This window comes from Carassius gibelio, chromosome A14 (genome assembly GCF_023724105.1).
Source record: "Carassius gibelio isolate Cgi1373 ecotype wild population from Czech Republic chromosome A14, carGib1.2-hapl.c, whole genome shotgun sequence".
NCBI classification, from domain to species: Eukaryota; Metazoa; Chordata; class Actinopteri; order Cypriniformes; family Cyprinidae; genus Carassius; species Carassius gibelio.
In genome coordinates this window covers 21,580,058-21,596,412 of record NC_068384.1, presented here as the reverse complement: position 1 = coordinate 21,596,412, position 16,355 = coordinate 21,580,058, and the positions used below count along the sequence as shown (strand labels likewise).

At 39.2% G+C, this 16,355-nt stretch overlaps 1 pseudogene; it reads right to left on the bottom strand.

The window, feature by feature from the left end:
• The window catches only part of LOC128026848 (myosin heavy chain, fast skeletal muscle-like), a 250,397-nt pseudogene extending 241,445 nt beyond the window's left edge, over window positions 1-8,952 (bottom strand).
• Between the last annotated feature and the right edge of the window lie 7,403 nt (window positions 8,953-16,355).

The following is a 16,355-nucleotide window of genomic DNA, read 5'->3' as shown; positions in this document are numbered from 1 at the left end:
TTTAGATTATGCCATTAAAATTATATTTACTCACGTAATCAGGACAGACTGGTTCTCACGATCTGAAATGAAACCATGCAATGTTAACAGAGTTTGCAAAATAGGTTGCACTCTATATTAAATTGAAAGTATTTTTAGTTAACTCAGCTATTATTTTGTTGTTCTTGATTTTGTCAATACGTGACCTTTTCATCATAATTATTCATTTAAATTCAAATAGGATAAGTTTGTTACAACTTGTATGCAGTAATGTTAAATAATGACACTATAGTATTTTGGAGCTGTATTACAGCAAAATCTGAATTTTCTCTGAGTTGTCTCCATATATGAGATTTCACTTTCATATCCATGACATTTAGTCATTTAGCAGATGCTTTTATCCAACATGACTTAAAAATGAGGACAATAGAAGCAATCATATCGACAAAAGAGCAATAATATGCAAGTGCATATGTGTGTTTGTGTGTGTGTGTGCACATGTGTGTGTGTGTGTGTGTGTGTGTGTGTATGTATGTATGTATATATATATATACATATATAATAAGTATTGAACACATCACCATTTTTCTCAGTAAATCTATCTCTAAAGGTGCTGTTGACATGAAATTTTCATGAGATGTAGATAAAATTCCAAGTAGTTCATACATACAAAAAACTATATACAAATAAGTTCAAAAATTACAAACATACAAACTGGCTGTAGATGTTATGACTGACTCAGTTATGACAGATGATCCTTGCTGTTGTTTATCGCTTGCGATAATATGTGAAATTCTGATTTCTTATGACTTTATAATTATTTATTACTTGTACAAATTGTTATATGTTGATGTTATATGTTATATGTTTTTATGTCTGTAACCTTGTTAATTGTGCTGCTGCCTGTCTTGGCCAGGACACTCTTGGAAAAGAGATTTTTAATCTCAATGAGTTTTATTCTGGTTAAATAAAGGTAATAATAATAATAAATAATAATAAAGAAATTGAGTTATGTGTAATTAAATTTAATGACCCAGGGAAAATTTATTGAACATGCTTACTGAAATTTATTTAATACAAAATTCTTTGTTGGTAATGACAGCTTCAAGATGCCTCCTGTATGGAGAAACTGGTGGCATGCATTGCTCAGGTGTGATTTTGGCCCCTTCTTCCACACAAACATACTTCAAATTGTAATGGTGTCATTCTAGCAATTTTATTTTCTTTCTCTGAAACCATTTGAGGATTTCCTTGGCTGTATTTGGGATCATTGTCTCACTGGGTAGATGACAGCAGATTTTTATAAAAAATATCTCAGTAATTTTTTTCCATTCATACTTCCTTCAATTATCTAATTTTTGCCAGTGCCACACCATGATGTTTTGGGGTGATGTACAGTGCCCTTTGACCTCCAAACATGGTATGTATTATGGCATCCGAAGAGTTTAATTTTGGTCTTATATGACCAGAATATATTTTCCCACTATTTCACAGGCTTGTCTAAATGTGTTGCAGCGAGCTTTAAAGGGGGTGGGGGTGAAGTTTTTTACACTGTTAAAGAGTTGGATTCCCATGCTAAACATGGACAAAGTTTTAAAAATTAAGTTGTACGTTTGAAGGAGTATTTCTGTTCCAAAAATACCTCTTCCGGTTTGTCACAAGTTTGGGAAAGTTTTTTTCGAGTATGGCTCTGTGTGACGTTAGATGGAGCGGAATTTCCTTATATGGGTCCTGAGGCACTTCTGCTGGAAGAGCGCGCGCTCCCGTATAGCAGAGCACTGAGAGCACAACAGACTTCACTGATCAGAGCGAGAACGAAATGTCACAAAAGAAGTGTGTTTTTGGTTGCCAGGGCAAGACAACCCTGCACAGATTACCAAAAAAAAAAAAAAAACAGCATTAAGGGACCAGTGGATGGAGTTTATTTTTACAGAGCATCAACGGAGTTGTGCAAGTGTTTTTGTTTGTTCCCTGCATTTTGAAGATGCTTGTTTTACAAACAAGGCCCAGTTTGATGCCGGATTTGCACATCGTTTATTTCTTAAGGATGATGCAATCCCAACGAAAAAGGGTCACGATCGTGTGTTGGAACCACAGGCGGTGAGTAAAACTGCTTCAAATATCTCTGTGTTGTTAACTTAGCTATCGGCGCGTAAGCACATCAAGTAAACAACATGCGATGTTGTCATCAAACTGCACTTTCCACATGTACACCTTAAAATGTACAAAAAAAAAAACAAAAAAGACGACATAAAGTGGAACTTCATTTTCCAAAACCGCTAAGCAAATATATACAGTTTCAATACATACCACATAGAGACGTCCTGCTGTAGTTGTTGCTGCTGCTGCTCTTGTTAAATTAACAGTGCTACGGACACTCTTTGCTCCACTTTAACATCTTGCTTGGACAACTTTTGCCCACTGTTGTCTAGACCAGCACGCACTGCCCCATCTGCCCCCTGGCTGTCCGAGGTTCTCCGAGAACATCGCTCTAAACTCAGGGCTGCAGAGAGGAAATGGCAGAAATCAAAAAACTCTATGGACCTCAGTGTGTATCAATCTCTCCTCTCTTCCTTCTCTGCAAATGTCTTCACAGCTAAAACATCCTACTACCACAACAAAATTAACAGCTGCTGTGATGCTCGGACACTCTTCAAGACTTTCTCTTCTCTTCTTAATCCGCCGCCTCCACCTCCTCCATCGACTCTTACAGCGGACGACTTTGCAGCTTTCTTCACAAATAAGACAAGATCCATCAGTGACCAATTCTCCACACCGCAGACTGAGGAAAACTTCACAATGACCGATGCACACTCTTTATCCTCCTTCTCCCCACTCTCAGAGATGGACGTCTCCAAAATTCTCATGTCCAATCATCCTACTACTTGTCCACTTGATCCTATCCCCACTCACCTCCTTCAAGCGATCTCTTCTTCAGTCATACCTTCACTTACTCACATTATCAACTCTTCTCTTCAATCTGGAACATTTCCCTTAGCATTCAAGCAGGCTCGGGTAAGCCCACTGCTCAAGAAACCATCTCTAAATCCAGCGCTTCTTGAAAACTACAGACCGGTATCCCTGCTTCCATTCATTGCAAAGACACTTGAGCGGGCTGTGTTCAACCAGCTTTCTATGTTCCTTGGACAGAACAACCTCCTGGACAGCAACCAATCTGGCTTCAAAAGTGGCCACTCAACTGAGACTGCTCTGCTCTCGGTTACTGAAGCCCTGCGACTAGCAAGAGCAGCTTCAAAATCCTCGGTACTCATCTTACTGGACCTGTCTGCTGCTTTTGACACTGTTAATCACAAGATTCTCCTGTCCACCCTCAGAAAGATGGGAATCTCTGGAACTGCTCTCCTGTGGGTTAAGTCCTACCTCTCTGACAGATCATTCAGTGTGTCTTGGAGGGGTGATGTTTCAAAGTCACACCACCTTGCTACTGGGGTTCCTCAAGGCTCAGTACTTGGACCACTTCTCTTCTCCATCTACATGACATCTTTAGGATCTGTCATTCAGAAGCATGGCTTTTCTTATCACTGCTATGCTGATGACACCCAACTCTACTTCTCATTCCAGCCTGATGACCCGACGGTAGCTGCTCGCATTTCAGCCTGTCTGAGTGACATATCTAGCTGGATGAATGACCATCACCTTCAGCTTAACCTTACAAAGACTGAACTACTGGTGATTCCAGCTAACCAATTGATTCATCACAACTTCTCTATACAGCTAGGCTCGTCAACCATAACTCCTTCGAGGACAGCCAGAAACCTAGGAGTTGTGATGGATCATCAATTAAGCTTCACTGACCACATTGCTACAACGACCCGGTCCTGCAGGTTTGCCTTATACAACATTAGGAAGATTAGACCCTTCCTGTCAGAGCAAGCAACCCAACTTCTTGTCCAAGCTCTTGTTCTCTCTAGACTGGACTATTGTAATGCTCTCTTGGCGGGCCTTCCTGCATGTACTGTCAAGCCCCTGCAAATGATCCAGAATGCAGCAGCGAGGGTTGTCTTCAATGAGCCAAAAAAAGCTCATGTTACTCCTCTCCTCATCAGGTTACACTGGCTACCAGTAGCTGCTCGCATCAAATTCAAGGTACTGATGCTTGCCTACAAGACGACCACTGGCACGGCACCAACTTACCTAAACTCACTGGTTAAATCCTATGTGCCCTCAAGAAGTTTGCGTTCTGCAAGTGAACAACGCCTTGTGGTGCCATCCCAAAGAAATTCAAAATCACTCTCACGGACCTTTTCCTGGACTGTGCCCAGCTGGTGGAATGACCTCCCAATCTCAATTCGTACAGCTGAGTCTTTACTCATTTTCAAGAAACATCTAAAAACTCATCTTTTTCGCCTGCACTTAACCTACTAACACCAGTACTTTTCCTTTTCTTGTCTCTTTTTTTCCATTTAATAAAAAAAAAAAAAAAAAAAAAAAAAAAAAAAAATTATATACCTGGCTATGTGTTCTATACTAGACTAACTGAGACTTGTCATGGCACTTGTATTCTGTTGTTGTTCTTTTGTTGACCTGACTGCTTCTATTGTTCTCATTTGTAAGTCGCTTTGGATAAAAGCGTCTGCTAAATGATTAAATGTAAATGTAAATGTAAATTTCAGCCTATGGATCTGATTCTGGATCATAAATATACGGCTGAATCTGACTGTTAGCCATGGTTTGTTTTGGATGAAAGTTTTTTTCCTCACGGTAATGTCACAGCTTCCAAACACTCTCGACGCAAAAGCCTACTCGTGCTCGTGATTCTTTAGCTCTGCCCACACGTCACACCCCCAGGCGGTCGTGTTTTTCCGTGAAAAATCGGTACAGACTATCTTTCTGTTATAAATATAATAAAATTAAAGACTTTTTGGAGTTATGAAGGATGCAGTACTACTCTATAGGTACTCAAGATTAAAGGCATACACTGTGCGATTTCTGTGCGATTTCGGCAAGGTACCAACTCACACTGTACGGGTAGATCACATGCGATGTAAAGCCAAAGCTCACGATTTTTGTGCGCTCACTGTACGGACCGATTGCCGAGTTGCGATTTGACTGCTCACACTATACGTGAGGAATCAACCGAATCAACACCTAGGAACCCTCAGAACCCGGATGTGGCTGTTTCAGAATAAACATGCTTTCCCGGGATAAATGAACTGCTTTGGTGATATGCGCAAAGCGCAATTATGTGTGCTGAAACATCCAAAAAAAAGGCGTCAGCGTATCTAGATGCGCTGGTGGCTGGGAAGACGTGGCCAATATGGTCAATCCATTTTGCAACGCGAACTTGAGGTAAGCAGGCGTTTTTTCCCCTCTTTTATTTTTATTTTTCTTTGCCATAACTTCTTTGCCCTCCATCAGTTCAGTCCACACTACATGCTGTGTCAGGTGTCACCATGGTTTCATTTATGGTTTCACGCACGCGCAGTGAGGGAAACGCGGAAAATCGGTTCGTAGCCCTGCTTCAATAGTGCGATACCTCACGAGAGGCGACCAAAATTTCTGACATGTCAGAAATCCATCCGACCAACCGATTGCCGGTCAGGAGAGGCTAATCGCCTCTCGTTTCCCCTTTGTACACTGCACGAACACTGCACGACAAACGACGCACGAAAATGCTGAAATTCGGCCCGATCCGAAAAAGAGTCGCACGAGTCAGAATTCGGCTCAAAAGCGGATGAAAATCGCACAGTGTATGCCCAGCCTAACAGGATATTGAGTGAAAACGAGCATTTCACCCCCCCTTTAAACAACCTTCAACATGCTTTTTCTTCAGCAATAAAATCTTGCATGGTAAGCGTGCATACAGGCCATGGTGGCTTTCTTAAGATCTCCACAAGTGATCCTTGGCTCTTGGACAACTCCTCTAGCTATTTTGACTCCCCTGTCAGAAATCTTGCGAGTAGCACCTGGTCATGACCAGATTATAGTGAAATTATGTTCTTTCCACTTCCGGATTATGGCCCTAACAGTACTCACTGGAACATTCAGAAGTATAGAAATCCTTCTGTAACCAGTGCCATCAGTATGTTTTTCAAAAATAAGGTTGCAAAGGCCCTGAGAGAGATCTTTACTTTTACCAATAACGAAATGTTTCTTGTGTGACACGGGGGTCATGAGACACTTTTTTATAGGCCATTATTTGGGACTGAACCAACTAATATTAATTTCCACTGACAAGTGGCAGGTTTGCTTTCTGAGTCTGAGAAAGCAGGTCTGAGAAAATCAGCAGATCATCAATCACAACTCCGAGGTTTCTGGCTATTTTTGAATGAGTTATGGTTGATGAATTAACTGGATGGTGAAATTGTGATGAAATGAGGGGTTTGATGGAATCACACGCAGTTCTGTCTTGGCAAGGTTGAGTTGAAGGTGATGGTCTGTCATCCAACAAGAAATGTCTGTTAGACAAGCAGAGATGTGAGTAGCTATTGTGAGATCATCAGGATAGAATGAGAGGTAGAGTTGAATGTCATCAGCATAGCAGTGATATAAAAAGCCCTGTTTCTGAATGACAGAACCTAGTGATGCCATGCAGACAGTGAAGAAAAGTAGACCAAGAACTGAGCCCTGAGGAACCCTAGTAGTTAGATGTTGAGACTTAGAAACCTCACCTCTTCTAGAGACCTTGAAGGACCTATCTGAGAGGTAAGACTCAAACCACTGAAGTTTCTGAGATGACAGGAGGATCTGGTGTTTAACCATATCAAAAGCATCAGACACATCCAGAAAGATAAGAAATTATTTGGAGGCCACTCTTGCCAGTCTTAGGGCTTCAGCAACTGAAAGCATGACAGTCTCAGTTGAATGTCCACTTCTGAAGCCAGACTGGTTGCTGTCCAGGTGGTTTTATCTGTGTGGGAAAGGCAGAGACTTGGTTCAAGTATTTTTCAATGACATGAAGAAGGGAAACCGGTCTGTAATTCTCTAATAATGATGGGTAAATGGTGGGTTTCTTAGGTTAGTGGGGTTATACAAGTCTGTTTAAATGCTGAGGGTAAAACACCATTGTTGTGAGTGAGTGCAGGTAGAACTGTAGGAGAAATGGCTTGAAGGAAAATAGATGGAATAGGATCAAGCGAGCAAGTAGTAGGATTATTGGAAAGAATGAGTTTGGAGACTTCAGCCTCAGAGATTGGAGAGAATGATGTGAAGGTGTGTATGTTTGCTAGTAAGATGTTTTTAACAGATTGTGGTGTGGAAAATTGTGCTCTGATGGTTTTAATTTTATCAATGAAGAATGTGGCAAAGTCGTCAGCTGAGGAAGAGGACAAAGGAGTGAGCAAAATGTTTTAAAGAGCATGCAAGAGTTAGACAAATTATTAATTTTGTTGTGATATTATTTCATTTTAGCATTGGAGACATGAGCAGAGAATGAAGAGAGGAGTGATTGATATACATTAAAGTCAACAGGAATTTGTGATTTGTGCCATATTTTTTCTGCAGCTCTGAGCTTAGAACGATGCTCACGGAGAACATCAGATAGACAAGGGTTAGAAGTGGTGATATGGTCTAGCCTGGAAGACAATGAACAGACAGTGTCTAAACAAGATGTACAAGTGGAGCAGAAAGTATTAGTTATACTGTTTACATCAAGAGATTGTTTAGGGGGAGGAAGTGAAGATGAAAACCATAGCAGATAGCCAGGAGGGTGAGAGTGAGCGTAGGTTGCATTGAAGGATGACATGTGGAGGGGTATGTGTTGTCAGGAACCATGTTGAGGTTAAGAGTGAGGAGTAAGTAATCAGAGGTGGAGTAACTATTACATAATCAGTGGAGCGGTGTCATGTGTAAATAAGTTCCAGTTGGTTGCCTGATTTGTGAGTAGAAGTAGGTAACACTATCTTGAGATCAAAAGAGGCAAGCAGAGTGTGGAAGTTTGCAGTTTCCATAATTGATTCTGCATTTCTTCTGGCTATCTCTGTTAAGCTGCTTTTAAACAATCTGTATTGTATAAAGCGCTATAGCAATAAAGGTTACTTTACTTGGGTAATGCCAAATAATGGTTCCTATGAAGAAAAAAATAATAATAATGTATTCTTGAACTTACGAAAGGATTTGCAACAGTTGACAACTTCAGCCAGGTTAGGTTAACAAGCTAGTTGTTAACAAAACATACATTAATTAAGGATAAAAATGACAGCCCTCACTTAAACAAACGTATTTAACTATTTATTTGTTTGTATATTACATTTTCTAAAATGGCATACATATTATTTGTATTTAACCTATTTATCTGTTTACAATGTCACAACAGTTTATGGACAATTAATTATACACTACTATTTTTTTTTCTTTGTCTTTATAACCCTCATATATAGACACACTTCCAGAGTCCACTTACCAGTGAGCATGAACTGGTAGGCATTGTCAGAGATGGAGAAGATGTGAGGTGGGACTTCAATCCTCTTTTTGCCTCTGTATCCAGCCACAACAACTGCATCGTACACTGGGAGCCACTTGTAAGGATTGACAGTGACGCAGAACAAGCCAGAGTAGGTCTGAAACAGAGATAGCTAGTTTTACAATGCTGCCGTCCCATACCAGGAACAAAACATGATTGACTTAGACTTACGTAGATCATCCATGCTGCGTAATGCTCTTTGAGGTTATACAACACACAGGGCTCATTGAGGTGGGTCATCATGGCCATGTCCTCAATTTTGTCAAACTTGGGAGGATTCATGGGGAAGATTTCATCGTCTTTTACTGTGACAGTCTGTAATGAACATTGATCAGTAATCAAAAGAAGGATGAGACTTTTTGTACACATAACTTACAATATTTTACTGGAGACTAAAGCGCAGTAAAATGTAAAATATATTTTTTTTATATCTATGATACTTACTTTCCCACTGTGAGTTTTGACAGTAGCTTTGCCACCTTCTTTACTAACAAGAGTACCTTTCAGGTACATCTCGTCTGCATCTACCACAAAGAACGCCGTTCTGGCATCAAAGGGGGTGTTCTGAGCCTCAATTCTCTCTTTTTCAGTTTTCCGGAGGTAAATGACTCCATTTCACCATCTCCCATGATGGCACTTCAACTGTGGAGCAGAACTGACATCACAATGCTGATAGACTTAATTTGCTTCACTTTTTTAACTTTAATTAAAAGTTTCACTTTAACGTTATTACATTGTAATAAATTGTATTCAAATTATTGTTCATTTATTATTTCAAATTATCAAAACTTTTGAATTGTTGATACTTTACCTTGTAAGATGCTTAGAGAGAAATAACAGCTGACACGTTCAGGATTCTGAAAACAACAACAACAAAACACCTTGGTGAGTATTGCATTATAGTGTCTCTATATTCTTTATTAATAAGTTTAGTCAATCATTTTACAGTCTTCTGAAAGAGCTTACCTACTTTCGATGGGCCACTGTGCTACAAAGAGTGGCTGCCATTTATATAGTGATGTTACTCAACAGTCAGCAGAACTGTCCAGCTTGATTTGGTCATGTAAATCTGCTTGGTTTATGGTAATGTAACTCTGTCCTAGAGGAAAATAGAAAGCCAATCTTTCTTTTTTTTTTTTTTTACTTATGTGAGGTTTTGATTATTCTCATGATATACTTCAGTAGCCTTTCCATACTTAAAACATTACAACATAATGAAATTCATTTTAATGTAATGACATACTAATAATATATGTTTGGATAATACACATTTTTATTGTTTTTTACAAGCTATACTTCATGTAGGTTGTACTGTTGTTTTAAATGTAGGTTTTCTTGTGTGAACATGCTTGTTTGTACAGTTTTTTTTATATCTCAGGTCTTATTGCAAAGTAGAATCCTTAAAATTTATGGAACTTGGCACAGAGGAGTAGCTTGGTTTGTATGTAGAGAGGCAGTCAGCTGTCACTGGGATAAAGTTTCAGAGGTGACAACAAGACTGGCTTTTTAATAAATAAACCAATCAGACCCTTAAGACAGATAACAAATATACTACACGTCGTTACATTTTTTATATTTTGCTTAGTTTTCAGGCAACCATCTTTTCAATAATGATTGATCCTGAATAAACAACATGTACCATGTACCATACTGACATTTGTGTTGCCAGATAAGTTACTGTGTTCAGAAAGTTTCAACATTTGTTTGTGTAGACAGTTATTAATATTATTTCCTCTCTAAATTTAGATAAATCAAATATCAGACTTTTCAAATAAGTTAGTTGTAAGCCTTTTTAAACACCATAAAGATTTTGGGCCCTAATTTAACGATCTAAACGCAAAGAGTAAAGCGCACGGCGCAGGTGCACTCAGGGCGTGTCCAAATCCACTTTTGCTATTTGAACGAGGGATAAACGGTTGGCGCACCGGGTCGCATGGTCTAAATGGGTTGTCCTATTCTCTTAATGAGTAATGGGTTTTTTGGGCATAATGTGCAATAAACCAATCAGAGTTTCATCTTCTATTACCTTTAAGAGCCAGTTGCGCTCGTGCCATGATGGATTTACTATTTACAAGGCACGACCAAAATAAAAAAATGCATTATATAAATATTTTCTGACATCGCATTTGCATACCGACATAGCTGACAGCTGTTAATACACAATTACCATTTTAGATCACAAAATGTACTATATATGTTTTATGTTCAACCTGAAAGCATAAATCTAGACTATGCCAGGCCGTTTTCAAAGCACAATGCAAAACTGTGACATTCATCCAGTTATGCTCTTTAATCACCAGCAGTGCTAAAACCGGAAGCGCGTATACTTACTTGCCGGCAACCTGCAAAAATAAAAGCCTGCTGATTTTAAGTTTGAATATGATGAAAAAGCTTTTATTTATTTATTTTTAGACACTTTTATCCAAAGCAACATAAAATTGGGGAATACATAGAGCAATTTGTCTTAATGAGGCAAACAAAGAAAGTAGTAACTATTAGCATTTTATTTTTAAGTTTACTATAAAATACATTTATTTTTATTTAATAGTAGCAATGCCTTTTATTTTTTATTATATTATCACACACTATCATTTAGTTTATTTACTATTATGTTATATAAAAAACTAAATAAATAAAGTGCAATAATATTATAACTATTATTAATTATTTTTTATAGTTATATTTAATGTGTCACACTATATGCAGTGTGAGGGCCAAACCAAATCTCCAGGTTTGGATTGGTCAAAGGGGCGGGAGAAAAAAAAGAAAGAGAGAAAGAGAGGAAAAGAGAGAGTATGGATGACACGGCAACCTGGGATTTATTTCCCTTTTTTTTAAGAATAAAGTGTTATTGTGAGAAACCTTTTAAATATTCAGTATGGATATTTCCAAAGAGGTAACAGTGTCTGAGCTTGTGTCTGAGTGGTGTGAGGGTTTAGGAGTTAACTTCTAAGGTAAGACTATGGATGATGCCCGAGCTCTTTTCTCTAAGGAACCCCTCTCTGGAAGTTCACCTGATAGTATAATTAGAGCAGTATGCGATCTGCTAGAGAAAACTATGAGGCCTAGCAGTGATAATACTGTTTTCAGACGTTTGAGAACATTTTCAGGAAACGTTCACACTCCTACAGGCGAAGAGAGCCTAGAACATTGGCTTGCTCAGGCACGTTTAATGGTCGAAGAGTGTAGTGGTTCTAACAGAGAAAAGCGAACAAGGATAGTTGAAAGTTTAAAAGGTTCTTCTTTAGATATTATTCAAGCAGTGAGGTTAAATGAGCCTGATGCAACCCCTTCTGACTATCTAACAGCATTGGAAAATGCCTTTGGTACCCCTGAGTCCGGCGTTGTATTTTGCATTTAGATCCATGCACCAACAATCTGGTGAAAAATTGTTTGATTTCTTGCAAAGGTTGGAGCGCTCTCTTAGAAGAGTTTTGCATAGAGGAGGAATATCTCCTCAACGCATGGATCAAGTTAGGCTAGAGCAGCTTATCAGAGGTTCTGCACAATCTGACATGATATTGCTGCATTTGCGATTAAGAGAGAGAAAAGAGAGGCCTCCTACCTTTTTGCAGCTGTTGAATGAAATTCGAGAAGAGGAAGAGATTGAAAGCCTCGCGTCGTAAGCTGAATCCTACTGTGAGACAGGTCCAAGCTACCAAGGATATGAAGTCCCATTCTTCTGAGATACAAGAGCTGAAAGCAGAGATCAAAGGGTTGACTTCAAAGTTGAGTGGGCTACCCAAAAAAAAACAAAAAACAAATCTATATTGCCTCACCCATGCCCCAGTATTAGCTTTCACTGACCCAAGCAAACCCTACATTCTACATGTGGATGCGAACCTGGATGCTTTGGGTGCAGTACTGTATCAGGACTACCCTGCAGGTCTCCGCCCAGTTGCTTTTGCCAGCCGAAAGCGGAGTCAATCAGAGCGTAACTACCCTATACATCAGTTAGAGTTCCTTGCTATGAAATGGGCCATAGTGGATAAATTCCATGATTATCTGTATGGTGCCAAGTTTACAGTAAGGACAGATAACAATCTGTTAACCTATGTGTTAACGACTGCCAAACTTAACGCCACAGGACATAGGAGGTTGGCTGCATTAACCACCTATGATTTTGATGTGGAGTACAAACCCGGAAGAAGCAATGTGGATGCTGACCTCTTGTCTAGGAATGATCAGGATTCCCAGGACGAATGGGAGAAGGTACCTGCCTCTGGAGGGAGAACGCTTTGTCAGCAGGTAGGCATCAGTAGAAAGGAGGACACCTTCAGATTTGTATATCAGCTTGGAGCTTCTCCTGGTGCCATCCCTGATGTTTTTGCCTTTCCTACTCAAGTTGGATGGGCTCCACTTGAACAGTTAAATAGACAGGATTTGACAAAGGCACAACGACGTGATCCAGCCATTGGGGTGGTGATAAAACAAATGGAGGCTCAGAAGTCCATTGCTGATTTAAAAACAAGATCCTTCTCTTATGATACTTCAGCGGGAGAGTTCTAAAATCCAGATGAAAGAGGGACTTCTATATCGAATCACCCAGAGGTCTGGGAAAGAGGAGTGTCAGCTTATGCTGCCAGAAATCTACAGGGCTTTGGTTCTAAGAGCTCTACATGATGACATGGGTCATTTTGCAGCGGAGCAAACCCTGGATCTCATAAAGACCCGATTCTATTGGCCCAGGATGACTGTTGAGATTTCACAATACATCAAGAATTGTGATAGATGTGTTGCCCGAAAGACTCTGCCGCAGAGCTGCACCTTTACAGATGATCTGGAGCATTGGCCCACTTGATTTGGTGTGTATAGACTTTTTGTCTATCGAGCCAGACTCTACAGGAATTTCTAATGTACTGATTGTGACGGATCACTTCACCCGATATGCACAGGCCTTCATGAACAAAGATCAGAAAGCTCTAACAGTGGCTAAGGTTCTGTTGGAAAAGTTCTTCGTACATTACGGATTTCCTAATCGCATCCATTCTGACCAAGGACGCGACTTTGAGAGTCAGGTCATTAAAGAATTGTTGGGGATGCTGGGTATCCGTAAGTCCAGAACCTCGCCATACCATCCCCAAGGTGATGCCCAGCTGCAGAGATTTAACCGCACGTTACTGTCCTTGCTTGGAACTCTCGACCCAGACAAAAAGTCAAGGTGGAGCCAGTATGTGTGCCAGCTGGTCCATGCATACAACTGCACCAAAAACGATGCCACTGGTTTTTCACCATATTACTTAATGTTTGGGCGAGAGGCCAGATTGCCCATTGACTTGTGTTTTGGAATCTCTCCCGATGGTGAGGACAATGTCAAATATCATCAGTACGTGGATCAATTGAAGCGCGAGTTGAAAAACGCTTATCATCTGGCCATGAACGAAATGTCAAAGAATCATCAATGAAAAACAAAAAACAATATGATTCTAGAGTTCGAGATCAGACCCTCGAGGAAGGAGATCGAGTGCTGGTGCGTAACCTAGGACTCACTGGAAAACACAAACTACAGGCCAAGTGGAACCCATTGCCTTATCTGGTGATAGAAAAGCTTCCTAACCTACCCGTTTACAGGGTAAAGCCTGAAAGAGGATTAGGTGTTGTGAAAACATTACACCGTGCTCATTTGCTGCCAATTGGGTATCTGGTAAGAATGCAAGTTTATGCCCCCAAAGCACCAACAAGACAGAGAGTTATGTATCGAGCACGCAGGTCTGAAACAGTAAAAGAAACAAAAGAACAAAATTCAAGACCATACAGTAACTGTGGAGAGAGAAGTGAATGGGACTCTGAGTCTGAAGAGAATAGCAGTTATTTACCAAAACGCAATTTTCAGAAAGCCAGGCTATGGGATATAACTTGCGCGTCTAGTAATGCGTTACCTGACTCAAAGACTACTCTGGGTTTTCCTATCGAAGAACCTCTAGTCCATGATGTATCTGAGGAAGAAGATGGACAAGAAGGCTTAGTACAAGGTGAGACAACAGAGGATACTCTATCACCTGTCCCGGAGCCTGTGGTGGACACAGAGCTAGAAGGGGGAGACGTCCCTGCTTCTAGTATTTAGGATACGGAGGTGGAGTCTGTCTGTGAATCAAAAGAGCGTAGGAAGGTAAAGCCAGTCATTCGACTCCGTTACGATAAATCTGGAAAACCAACAGACAGACCAATTACAATCATACATAGAGGTATGATGATTCAAATCTCTTATCATTAAGACTTTAGCACAGACTTGATTTCCTTATAGCTTGCGGCCTTGCCTTTACTAACATATTAGAGTGAATAATAGTCCATACTGTCAAGTCTCATGGGGACATGAAGACCTTCTAGAAGGGGGAGGGTGTAGCCCTGTTAAAAATGTGCCCTGTTAAAAAAAAATTATATATATATATATATATATATATATATATATATATATATATATATATATGTGTGTGTGTGTGTGTGTGTGTGTGTGTGTTATTTTACTTTATTTGAAATTTGTTTTTATATTATTTAATTGCGTATGTACTATTTTTTCATATATAAGAGTTTCTAATAGGAGTGTGTAAAGTTTATCTAGACTCTGATTTGATATTGCACTAGTCAGTTTGCAGGGATGGGCAGTATTTCAGATACATGTATTTAAAATACGTATTTGAAAAACAAAATACTATTTTGTATTTTGTATTTTAAAGCCTTTGGAAAAAAATCAAATGTAATTTGTATTTAAATACATTTAAGACGAGTATTTTCAAAATACTCAAAATACTTTGAGCCAGTCAACCTCTTTATCAGGGTGCTGTTTTCATGCATCAACTAGTTCAGACCAGACACGCCCCTCCCCCCCAACCCCAACATTCATCCAAATGAGCCGCAGCTGTACAACCCAGCCTTGGATCGACAACGTTTCTGGAATAAAGTGAGGATGTGCTACTTGTTGATTAAAGTAGCTTGTCGAATGTTTTTGAATCATTAACGTTACTGCATGTTAGGGATGGGTGATATCATATGACAATATCGTAGATACGTAGCGATGGTATAAATTGTGAATTGATGGAACTTTTTCTAAATCTTTTACATAGGACTTTCCGCTTTCTCTTTAGCTTTGTGCTGTTGAAGCCTTGTTTATACTTTCGCAATTCGCATGGCTCTACACCATGAACCTGCTTACTACCTGCGCTCCTCAGTAAACCTAGAGGGCTTTTATGCTTGACGTGCTCTCCGTTGTATAATTCTGTGAAACAACCAAAGGCGACTGTGCTTTTTCTTGGTTTGGAGAACAATCACTCAGTGATGAAAGGAAGTAGTTTGCCGAATAATTTGTCAAACATCTCTTATACTGTCTATGTCAAACACTCGTCTCGTGAGAAGTTTGTGAATAAATGGATTTCTTTTACATGTAAACTGATTAGGTTGTGGGTCATTTTGACGACACATGTGAAAAAGTTTTTTTTGTACACTTAACCAAATAATCAAGTTAAAACCAGTAAACTTGAAATTGTGACTTGTGACATTAGAACAAAACATCTTAATATGATAACATATTTATAACACAAAATTTAACAATACTGTGATATATATGTTTTTTTAATTCAGTAATTATTTTATTTCAATTAACAATTGTATTAAACACCTACCATTACTTTATTCATTATTACTGCTATGCAGGCTCATTTTGTAAATGTAATCATTTTAAATTTTACAAACATGGTGCTTTATGAAAATGTAACTGGACACATTTCCAAATTGTGATTGTGTTTACCCATCTATGCAAATGTTTGTTTATGTAGAGATGAAATAATTTGGTTAATCATTGTCTGTCTACATCAGTTTAGTGTAGTGATTGTGTGCATTTGTGAGGACAATGATGAAAAATATACTACACTTTTAGTTTTATTGTTCACCAAAAAAATTGTGCCAAATGATTTCTAATAAAAAAAAAACATGACCAAAACCATGCCATATATTGTTACTG